This window comes from Montipora foliosa, chromosome 6 (assembly GCF_036669935.1).
Source record: "Montipora foliosa isolate CH-2021 chromosome 6, ASM3666993v2, whole genome shotgun sequence".
Classification (NCBI taxonomy): domain Eukaryota; kingdom Metazoa; phylum Cnidaria; class Anthozoa; order Scleractinia; family Acroporidae; genus Montipora; species Montipora foliosa.
The window spans coordinates 30,973,707-30,985,923 of record NC_090874.1 but is presented as its reverse complement, the minus strand read 5'-3'; positions in this window follow the sequence as shown (position 1 = coordinate 30,985,923).

The following is a 12,217-nucleotide window of genomic DNA, read 5'->3' as shown; positions in this document are numbered from 1 at the left end:
TGTACTTACTGCATGCGAGGTCATTTAAGTTGGAGTACAGAATAGCAAACGAATTCTGGTGCAATTTTAACTGATCCAGAACAAATATATTTTGCATCGATTGGCCCAGGTCTCGACCCAAGAATTCCAGTTAGGAAGCATAACATCAGTCCTGAGCATTGTTTGACCGTGGACTCCGTAGCTTTTGCTTAATTAATTAAAGGAAATTGAGCCATCTTAAGTTACTGAAAGGACTAAATGTGTAGCAAAGGCAACTAGTATTGATGAAATACCAAACGGAATTTTGAAGATACCTGCACCTGTTATTTATCTAAGGCTAACCGGTCTATTCAACTTGTCCATGTCCTTACGAGTGTTCCCTTGTGACTGGAAAGTACCAAACGTAGCCCCAATTTTAAGATAGGGAGATAAAAGTGACATAAATAACTATATGCCAATCTCAGTATTGCCTACAATTGCGTTAGTTTGTGAAAGACTTTTATAAAATAATTAGGGTAGAACGCGTCCTGTCATTGGTCAATAGCTGTGTTTAGATGAATGCATGTAAACACGGCTGTTGCATCACACGAATTTTGATTCATTATATGTTCTCAGACGCGCGTTTTGATTGGCTGGTAGGAAACATGAGCATGTATCAAGAAAATCTGTTTCAATCAAGAAGTAAAAAAAACAGCATTTTCTTTCATTTGTCGAATTATTTTTGCGAAATATTTTACAAAGGCAATAGAGGACTTTTTTCAAGTTTGTTTTTCCAAAGATCTCAAGGAATTGCATCGTGGCTTTCAGTTAACCAAATCCTGAACGTGTGAAAACATGAGTTTATGGTTATCGCCTCCAGACAGCGGATGGCTAGTCTGATTCTAAATGTACCCAATTAGGAACACGAGCGACAAAATTTCACCGTGAAGAAATATCGCTCGTCCAATCAGCAACGGGAACGACGAAATTTTACTAGTGATGAATGAACGTATCGAATGAGAGAAGGTTTCTTCTGTTTGCTCAGTTGAGTAATTTATTTTAGAACAAGAAAACAGAAATGCCGCTCAAAAAACTGAACGAGATTTACGGTTGCTTAAACGACTTTTGAAAACGAAGGAATGAAAGTTATTCCAGCGGTTGAGCTGAATGAGTACTGCTGATACATCCACCAATTTATTATCTCCGTCCGCACTGAAGACGGCAATGAATACGAGCCGACTTTCCTGCGAAGTTTATTCCGCAAGCATAACCTGGTATTTGAGAAAACCAGAGAGGTTCTTTAGTCCAAACAAAAACAACTAAAGAAGCAAGGAAATCGAAATAAACCTAAAGCGCTGGTAGGTTTGACAAGCGACAAACTAAAAACACTCTTCACTTTGGACTACTTTGGAATATCTGAAACACAGTAAGTGTTGTAAATTTGATTTAATAAATTGTCGGTTGGGGGATTTTAAACCATTGGTCATTGCTTTCATCGCCCTACTGCAATTGTGCAAAATTAATTTGTCAATCAAGCACACCACGAAAAAAACCTCAATACCTATAAAATAAACACATTACAGCATGGAAAATGCTTTGTACGGTTTTTATTCACTCATTGATTCGTATCAGAAAACTCACTCGTTCGTTTTCTGATACTACTCAATTCGAGAATAAAAATTTTCCATGAAGTAATCTCTGTTTACATAAGGTTGTAATGTTTGGGTCACAATAGGTGACACACAAATAGCTAATTTGCAAAAACTGCAAAACAGAGCAGTACGTATTATAAATCTGGTTTCCTACCGGGCTGGGATGGCTAAAACCTGAATCGAGCTGAAAGTCCCAGAAGCATATTGTGATGTTTGAAATACTTGTGGTCTAGTTTGTCGGTATTTGTCTGAAATGTTTACCGTATAGTTTCCTGTTCCACGAGTGTAGACATTGTGTAGATTCCGATCGGCGAGAAACAAACTTGAGCTTCCAAAAAATCGTACATGCTACTAGTTTGAGGGATTAAACGTCCCTGGAGAAATTTGTTCGTAAACTCCGACGTCGAGTACATCGAGGAACTACACGTCGAAACTATTACTAAACCAAATCTACGTTGTATCGGCTGCGGCTCAAAATTTACCTTTTCAACTTGTAATTACGCCGATCTGATCAATTAGTTGATCTAACGTACACCGGCAGGATTATCGTTCACGGTTGCTTGCTTGAAAACTCTGAGGTCATGATGAATGTTTCAAATCGCGCTAAAGTTTTATGGAGTTCAAACCGCCCGTTTACTCAAGAAGCATTTCTTGGTAAAAGCTGGTAACAAGAGTTTTCTGAAGTAATCTGACGTGCTGAAAACGAAAATGCTTGTTAGCAAAGTTCATTTTGTGATTTTCAGTCTGAAAATGACGTCGCAAAATGGACATTTAAAATGATGTCATCCCAATGATAAATGTGTAGAAATAAAAGGGGAAGCTACTGAGTTAATTATCACACATTTGGATTTTCCGGAGGTTTTCCAGCTATAATATGTTAGATACTTCGTATTTTGAGGAACTAAGGACTTGCCCGTGTCGTGGGGCAATGTATGACGTCATTTAATATGTTATCATAATATTCTCTGACACAGAGAAACATGTCCTTTTTAAGTGGCTGAATAAAAAAAGAAATCTGTTTCACGTGCACTGCTATTTTGGGTTTAATGGTACTGTTTTAATGACGTTGATGGCTACCCATTTGAATGTGAAAACGGAAACGCCTTCAAGGAGGCGATTCCCTAATTTCGCTCCCACTTTCTGAGTCCAGTCCAAGGGTAAGTAGGCCTGCCTGGTTACCCAGTTTCGTTGTCTAGTATGCCATCGCTCGATTTTTGGAAAGTAGAAAGCTGTTCTAAAGCTGTGAAATGTTGGAATGTATCCAATTGTGACCCTAAAGAAAGCTTTGGAAGTTGACTTGAAGCTGTGCAGTTGTCAGAAGCGTAATAAGCCAAAGGACGATGTAAGAGAAACTACAAGTTACAGCAAAAATTTTGTTTACGAAGCGACGACTAAACAAAGGAAGTACAGGGACTTAGCAAACAGAGAGGTTATCGATCGTCTAGAAGATTTATTTGGAAGAAATGATGATACTTGTATTGTTTGGCATGGCAACTGTTACGCACCGTACGCAAGTAAAGAGAAAACCCAACGTCTGCAACAAGAGGGAGAGACAAGTGCATGAAGAACTTTGACATGCAACAAGAGCTCCTAACAGTCATCTTAAAACACGCAGTCATGCAGAAAAAAACAGTCAACTGGAGCAAATGCATATTTTGTCAAAGCGGAAAACCAAAAAGGAAGATTATCATCTTTAAAGACATTGAAAATGAGTGAGCAAAATTATTGAAGCTCCTTAGTTCGACTACAAACTTTGGCTGGTGTGTGTGATTTAATGGCTGCAGAAGCAAAATATCATTTGTGATTCCTGAGTGCCTTCAAAAGGAATGCAGAAAAAGCTTGAAACGAAGGAGAGTGATCTACAACAAGTTGCAAAATTGTTGAGACACTTTCATTAAAAAACACCTTTTCTAGCTTCCAATACCCGCCGTATCTAGAATTTAAATCTTTCCCACTTCCCTTCCCCTCTCCCCCTTTCAATGTTGACTGTTTAAGTTTGCAACATTTTTGTTGTCTTGCTAGCAACACTGATAAGGGGGGAGGGGGCTGCAGTGTGAGAGATAGTAGGCAAATTAATAACGCCCCAAGAAGGTGAAGTGTCTCCACTATTTTTGCAACTTGTTGTAGCTATGATTTGGTTGTGTGATGAGTTGGAATATGCTGCTGACAAAGACTATGTAATCAAATTTAATGATGCATGGAATAGATATGTGGTACTGGCGTAAAGATCAGAAATTGAAATTGCCAGATCTTTCATCAGCCGCAGATCAACATTTAAAGACATGTTGTTGCTCAGACTTGCAAATGTGATGGATTGTGTCCAGCCTCTTGAGAAAAGCCCGTCAGAACGTCAGAGTTGCTTATTCCTACAAAAGTCCCAAATGTTGCTGTTACAGTATCAAAACTGGCTAATGAGAGGACTGACACCGATGACTTGCTAACAATGCCCACATACGAGCCGCACTCAGAGATAGGGGATATGGAACCTGTACTTGCACAGTTTTCGCCACAGGCTTCCATATTTTTTTCAGATATGACCATCTGAATTATGCAAGATGGGATCAGTGTACATTGCATAGATGGAGCAGTTGCAAAAGGAAGAGTTCAAAAAGGGAAACTTCGTTGTCAAATGGAATGAAAGCAAGTTCATCCAGGTCCGTCCCGTTCACAATCTTGAGTGGCTGAATGGGATAAGGAAAAGAGGTGGAGGAATCGTGGGCATAACCAAGACGCCATTAGCATTGAGTAGGTGGGCTCTGTCCTATAACATAAGGTCACAGATAGCTGATAATACATACACAATGCTTGGGTCGCACCAAGAAGACAAGTTTTCTCATAACGAATCTACTCCTGGAAGGAAAGATCGCGACAAGAACGATGAATGTTCACTGCTCACCATCCTCAAGCAGTTCAGAAGATCCAATCCGTCTTATAACATTGCCACTAAAGATTTGTCACTGATGAAATTCAAGTCTCGCTGTTTAATGCCAAAGAGCTTTGTCGGAAACAAATGAAAGAATTCGTGGAGCAAAGGTTGTTGGAGGCAGATGAAGCACATCGCAAGTGTAATGCTGAAAAAACTGACGACAACAAAGAAGCCTGGAAACAAGCACTAGGAAATCTGTACCAAGTCAATGACCAAATACATGTAAAAGAACAAGGACTTGAGCTAGAAATCAGTAAATCGAGTCATCGCAAGGAGCTCAGAAGTATGGTGAGGCTTGGAAAACAGTTAATGAAATCACACGAAGGAAGAAAGCGAAGGAAGGACAAATATCAGGAGCAAGCCCAGAAGAAAGAGTATAAACTTGGTTCTCACATTTCAAGAATTTATTGGGAAACCCTCCTGTTGAGGAAATACCAAATATCTTTGAAGACCTTGATACCAAAGATGACTTATTTCCTACAGAAGAATATAGGAAAGTGAAAACATCGCTCAAAATCGGGAAAGCAGCTGGTCCAGATAGTATTCCGTCAGAGGTGTTCAAGTCGTGTGATTTTGGCAAAATCTGTCTCGACTTCCGGCAGTAAATCTTACTTCCTTTTTAAACTTCACGACCCGACATCCGGTGAGTCGGGCCGTCAACAGCAATTGACGACCCGACTCAGTTCATGTATATTGGACATGTGTGTCACACCAGTACCAAAATTAGGAGATTTATCAAATACTAACAACTACAGAGGTATTATAAACAGAATTGACTGAACAGAATGTAATGTGAAGTGCTTTATTTCTATCCCATATGAACCATGTGAGCGTTAGCCCTACTGATGGAAATGGGCCCACACAAGGACAGAGAAAAACTCTGACCAGGGTGGGAATTGAACCCACGACCTTCGGGTTAGATCTCCGCCGCTCTACCGACTGAGCTACAAGGTCAGACGAGAGCAGGCCGTGGGAACTGAAGATATTAAAGTCACGGCAATGAACATGTACAAGTACAAGGAAAGGGTACGTTTTATACAAACGTTGGCCGTGTAGCACTTATATTTTAAACAGAATTGACTGAACAGAATGTAATGTGAAGTGCTATATTTCTATCCCATATGAACTTAAGATCTAACCCGAAGGTCGTGGGTTCAATTCCCACCCTGGTCAGAGTTTTTCTCTGTCCTTGTGTGGGCCCATTTCCACCAGTAGGGCTAACGCTCACATGGTTCATATGGGATAGAAATATAGCACTTCACATTACATTCTGTTCAGTCAATTCTGTTTAAAATATAAGTGCTACACGGCCAACGTTTGTATAAAACGTAACCTTTCCTTGTACTTGTACATGTTCATTGCCGTGACTTTAACATCTTCAGTTTCCACGGCCTGCTCTCGTCTGACCTTGTAGCTCAGTCGGTAGAGCGGCGGAGATCTAACCCGAAGGTCGTGGGTTCAATTCCCACCCTGGTCAGAGTTTTTCTCTGTCCTTGTGTGGGCCCATTTCCATCAGTAGGGCTAACGCTCACATGGTTCATATGGGATAGAAATATAGCACTTCACATTACATTCTGTTCAGTCAATTCTGTTTAAAATATAAGTGCTACACGGCCAACGTTTGTATAAAACGTAACCTTTCCTTGTACAGAGGTATTAGCTTGATATGTATAGTAGCCAAAATGTATAACCGGCTGATACTCAATCGTATAAGAAGTATGATAGATCTCAAGTTGAGAATTAATCGAAACGGATTCCTTGTAAAGAGATCAACAGCGGCGCAAATACTGACTCTTAGAAGAATCATAGGAGTCAAGGCAAAAAACTTACCTTCAATTATCACCTTCATTGATTTTAAGAAAGCATTTGATTCTATTCATCGGGGGAAAGTGATGAGAATACTGAGAGCATACGGAATTCAACCAAATCTTCTGAGAACCATAAATAAGATGTACAGTAACACCAAGGCTAAGGTAATATCACCAGATGGGGAACCTGAGCTTTTTGACATCACAGCTGGAATGCTACAGGGGGACACATTACTGAGCTCCTTTCTTATTCATCATTGTGCTCGACTATGCCATGAAGAAAGCAATGGCTGGAAAAGAAGATGACCTTCGATTCACAATAACAGCTCAGAAGTCCAGGTGACACCCTAATGTAGTTCTTGCTGACCTAGATTTCGCAGAAGATATTGCACTGTTATCAGACGCAATTGAAGAAGCACAACAACTGAGTTGAAAATGAATGTGAGAAAGTCGGGCTTGGTCTTAATGGCCTGAAAACAAAATCTATAGCCTACAACATCGAGGACCCAGAACCATTACACACTCAAGATGGAACTGAGCTAGAATGAAAGGATGACTTTAAAGACTCTCTGTCTACCAAGATGCACCACGCGCTGGCTCGGAGGTTTCGTATGTTATGAAACCTCCATTTTTCCGTTGGTACGTTTGTTCCTTCGTTAAATCATTTGTTATCGGAGTCATCCATTGGGACTTAATCTTACTTAGTGCTTGTTATTATAGCTAGGTTATCATAGTTTATTAGGAAGTAGACATTTTGTCGTTAATTGCAATTCGTAAGCGTTTTAACCTGGGTTGAACGACTGAGCAGTTGGACCGACGGTGAAATCCGAAAAATCCCGCTAGAAGACCTTAGAGACTTGAGCCGCTTAAAGCAGTTTATTCACAGAAATCAGTTCGAGATCACTGAGAGCCCATATTGATTGATGGGGATACCACAAACTATAAACCATCAGCGAGTTTGCTGAAGTCCTTTCGCGGTAAGCCAAGTGACATTTGTACAGCTTGTAATCTCTTTTTTGGATAGTGACCGTGACTTATCTTAATCTTATTTTCGAGACTTGTTTGGAATTCTAATTCTTGTTTCATACAACATTTGGATGAGATGCTTTAGTTTATTCAGGAGCTAAAAGCATTCCTGAAAACATTCCCGAATTGAACGATGCCCAATTTGTTGTTTGACGGCTACGTTTTCAGTGAACAAATTTGCCAGGAAGAGTATAATCAATGAACAATTTTATAACGTTTTTTCCAAATTGTCAAAGACAAAGCAAACGAGTATTTTTTCCTACAACGGAGATCAGTATTAAATGTACTTTATGGAAATTTGTTTTTTATTTATGCGACCCGTATTTCTGGCGACGCGAGCCGTGTAAGGTGACAAAATCGTTCCGAAATATGCCATATTTTATCAGTTCAAGAACGACTGCGGCGCTTTGTTCGTTCCAAATATATTTTTTATTCGGCTGGCCAGCTTTCTAGTTTTCCTCTGTAGCTTTATGCCGCCTATTTCTTTCCCACTCGTTACTTCAAGCTGAATGAAAACATAAACAACGGTGTGCAAAGAGGTTCTTCATAGCCACAGTGGAATCCATCTTGTTACATAGGTGTGAAAGCTGAACTATGTCTGTAGCCCTGGAAAAATCCCTCAATGGAACGTACAGAAGAATGCTACGCAAAGCCCTCAACATACACTGGAGTAGTCACACACCAAACAAACAACTGTATGATGAGTTACCAGCAGTCAGTGACAAGATAGCATCACGCCGACTTCAGCTCGCGGGTCACTGTCATCGTCATCCTGAGCTAAGTACGCAGAAACCTGTACTATGGGAACCAATACATGGGCACCGTGAAAGAGGACGACCGAAGACCAGCTAGATCGACACATTGAAGAGGGACACTGGTGTTGCTGATACCAAGGAGCTAGCTTCACTGATGGCTCACAGGAAAATCTGGAGGAGCCGTGTGGTTACCCACGTAAGGGCGACCTAGTGAGTGAGTGAGTGAGTGAGTGAGTGAGTGAGTGAGTGAGTGAGTGAGTGAGTGAGTAAAACAGTAAACAGTAAATCTTTATTGCGCCTTACTCTCCAAAGGGAGGTATGAGTGAGTGAGTGAGTGAGTGAGTGAGTGAGTGAGTGAGTGAGTGAGTGAGTGAGTGAGTGAGTGAGCGAGCGAGCGAGTGAGTGCGTGAGCGAGCGAGCGAGTGAGTGCGTGAGTGAGTGAGTGCGTGCGTGAGTGAGTGAGTGAGTGAATGAGTGAGTGAGTGAGTGAGTGAGTGAGTGAGTGAGTGAGTGAGTAAACAGTAAACAGTAAACAGTAAACAGTAAACAGTAAACAGTAAACAGTAAATCTTTATTGCGCCTTACTCTCCAAAGGGAGGTATCGGTCTCGTTACAATAAAGGTGATGATATCTACTAGAATAACTAATTAACTAAAAAGATCATACAATTACTTGTAATACAATTGGTAAAAAATTATTATTTTAATTATTTTGCATTTAGGAAGTCTTTTCTCCTCTGAAACATTAAATATGTGTATTTACCTATTATCTTTGAAGTGCTTTCGTTTTCTAGGGTAAGTAAATACCGTATTTTATCCTCATCATTAAGGCTTTTGAAAACAACATCGTGTGTTGAAAGGAGAGAATGGAGCTCATTTCTAATGTTATCGTACCCTGAGCAATACATCAAGAAGTGCCGCTCATCTTCTATATAGCCTCTATTGCAGACTAAACACGTTCTTCCATCTACTGGGATTGGTGCACTTCTATTTTCGTATTTCCCAGTCTGTATTCGCAAGCTATGAACCCCCAGACGCAATTTTGTCATACTTATTCTATGTGCTGGGTTTCTGATAGTTTTGAGATAGTCTTCCAATTGGTAGTCGAATTTGACTTCTTTGTGAGTAAATTTCTCTCTAGAGCCTTCGGAAGTGTTGTTGCGAGCCTTCAGTCAATTTCGAATGTAGTCCTTTTTAAGCTGTTTCTTTATGGAGGAACGAGCATTCTTAATGTGTAGTTGGCTTGATGTATTGCCTGTAGAGTGCATTCGTATAGTTTCGTCATTATTTAATACATGAAAAAATTGGCTGTGACTTTTTGCGTGATGAAAGGCTTCCTTTAATAGAGGGTTGACTGTTTTATGCTGTAATCTAAGCGAGTAACTAAATATTGAAGCTTTTATGTCTATACTTAAAGGGTACCGTCCAAGTTCTGTCTGCCCTACTGTGTACCATGGGGTATTTAGTGTTTGTTTACAGAACTTGATATGGACTTGTTCGATATGAGTGAGTGAGTGAGTGAGTGAGTGAGTGAGTGAGTGAGTGAGTGAGTGAGATTCTGGGACACAATGCACAAGAACACAATGCACAAGAATAAACGCTCCAACTATTGATAACTTGTACCAAGTTGTAAATAGCAGCAAAGAGAAGAACAAAACCACATTTTTAAGAGCGAACCGAAATACTCTTCAACGCCTAATCATTGCCTATGAAGCTGGGCGCAAAGTTGATCTCCGCACTGTGGTAAAATAAGAGTTGATGCCTGTGCCAGTCGCGTTAGCAGAGATGAATGGAAATCTCATAACTGGGCAGAAATCTGTCTTAGCAGACTTACTTACAAGTGGAATAAATTGCACAAGTGAATAAGTGCTTCAAGGCACCTCATGTCTGTTAACAGATGGTCTGGCATTAGTTTCTGCAATTGGGAGACCATCTGGTGCTCAAACGTTAGGCGACTTTGCAGATAGCTTTCAAGCAGCAGTTCTTCAAGCTGAATCCTGCTATCAGCAAATTTACGTCATCTTTGATCGTTATCAAGAAGAATCCATTAAGTCAGGAACGAGAGAAATAAGCAGCACTCTTAAATTGAAATAAGGTGTGATGAGAAAGCACGCCAACGAAATTGAGTTCTTCAAGCTGGATCCTGCTATCAGCAAATTCACGTCATCTTTGATCGTTATCAAGAAGAATCCATCAAGTCAGGAACGAGAGAACGATGCACAAAGTCCACTCGCCCTATCCGATGTGTTATTGAAGATGGCAGTGTCCCTCTCCTTCACAGTCGGCCAAACTTCCTCGCATTGCCAGATAACAAGTCAGATTTAGCTAAGTTCCTATCAGAACACATCATTGTGAACGCACCCCCAGACAAAGTTGTTGTAGCTGCTAGAGGATTTGTGGATGAAAGGGAAGTCGAATCACCACAAACAGCAATCGACCTGTCTGCTATAAAGGCAACCCACGAGGAAGCAGATACACGTCTGATACTCCACTGCGTCAACAGCAGCCTTGACAACATAGTTTTATCGGCAAGGGATACGGATGTCTTGTTGCTACTTATCTCACATGTCCCTCACATCCCTTGTCCTAACCTGTACACGATGTCAGGACCATCTACGAAAATCTCCCAGCTGGTTTTGTGTCCGCTCTTATGCCTTTTCATGCCCTAACGGGTTGCGACACAACGTCCTTCATATGCAACCATTCAAAGAAATCCGATTCCGAAAGCCTGCCAGTAAATTATCTCATGCTCTACTGGATGTACAAATCTCCGCTGCAGTTGCAAGAAGACTAAATTGTTTTGTACACTGAAGTTTTTGAGGGTACAAATCGAACAATGTCAGTATGCATTCCCGTAAAATCACTGACACCAAATGAACTCCACACTGACATCAAATGAACTCAGTGATGTGTGCACCTTTATTGACAAGAAAGTCATCAAGCTAAGGTTTGACAAATAGCCCTTTGGGATGACTTTTTCCGTTATTTATCGGCAACAGAAGGTATAGTCTTTAAATTCGTTCATGGTTATTTCCTCATAGGGAAACTTCCAAGTAATTATGCTTGTGTTTTAGAATAAAATGAAAACATCCTACTCGCTGAAGGTATAGAAGGATCTGCAATAGGTTTCTGCTATTAGCCCCAGGTTTAATTTTCTAGTTTTCACCCACAATTGAACAACTAATATAGCCAGTAGAACGTTCGGTGTGTTTTAAGTACTCAAATTTTATTACCTTTTGGGCAGGAATTAACGATTAAGTAAGTTATGTCGTATTCCGAGGTGCAAATATAAAGTAGACGGCTTAGTATCTAACTTATTTTGCAAAGTTAATACCACGATCACGACACTTTGCTATGACGAATGGCTAACGCTCGAAACGTCAGCTTTTAGAATATCTGTACGGTGGTCAATTTACATTATCAACTCTGTTGATAAAACCAAATTTTTGTATACTATTTCCCCACCGACGCAGCGCAGCACCACAGTTTTTTTAGAAACTATCCACTTCATACTTTACATACATACATACTTTATTTGTTAAAGCAGGTCGGTAGTGGCAGCTAAAGAGCTGATGTGGACCTGCTAAACTTAATAATACAATTAAATCCTACCATATAAACCTACCAATTAAACTACAATACTTTTTAAGACTAGGATACAAACGTTAATACTAAATTAAAAACTGTCTATTTACAACAAGAGAAAATAACCTAATTTTAGATAGATTAAAAAAAAAACAAAAAAAAAATTTTAAGAGGTGTAAATACTAACGTTTAATAATACAAAAAGTTAATATCCTTATTAAGATTAACTGTAGTCCCTTTATTAAATGTTATTTTGTTGAGGCTGGTTTTGTTGCGGTTCAGTGCTACTTTCAAAGCATCTAGCTTTTCCAAGTTCCTTGTCCTTCTATCCAGTGAATTCCATACCACAATCCCCCTATATGAGAAGCTATTTCTTCCTAACTCTGTTTTCTTCCGTTTCACCTCAAGTAAGACACCTCTGCGCTTGGATTCAGTAAAAGTAAAGAATGGCAACAGCCTATGGTTTAAGCCCTGCTTAACTTTAAAAACCTCTATAGCAAGCCTACGT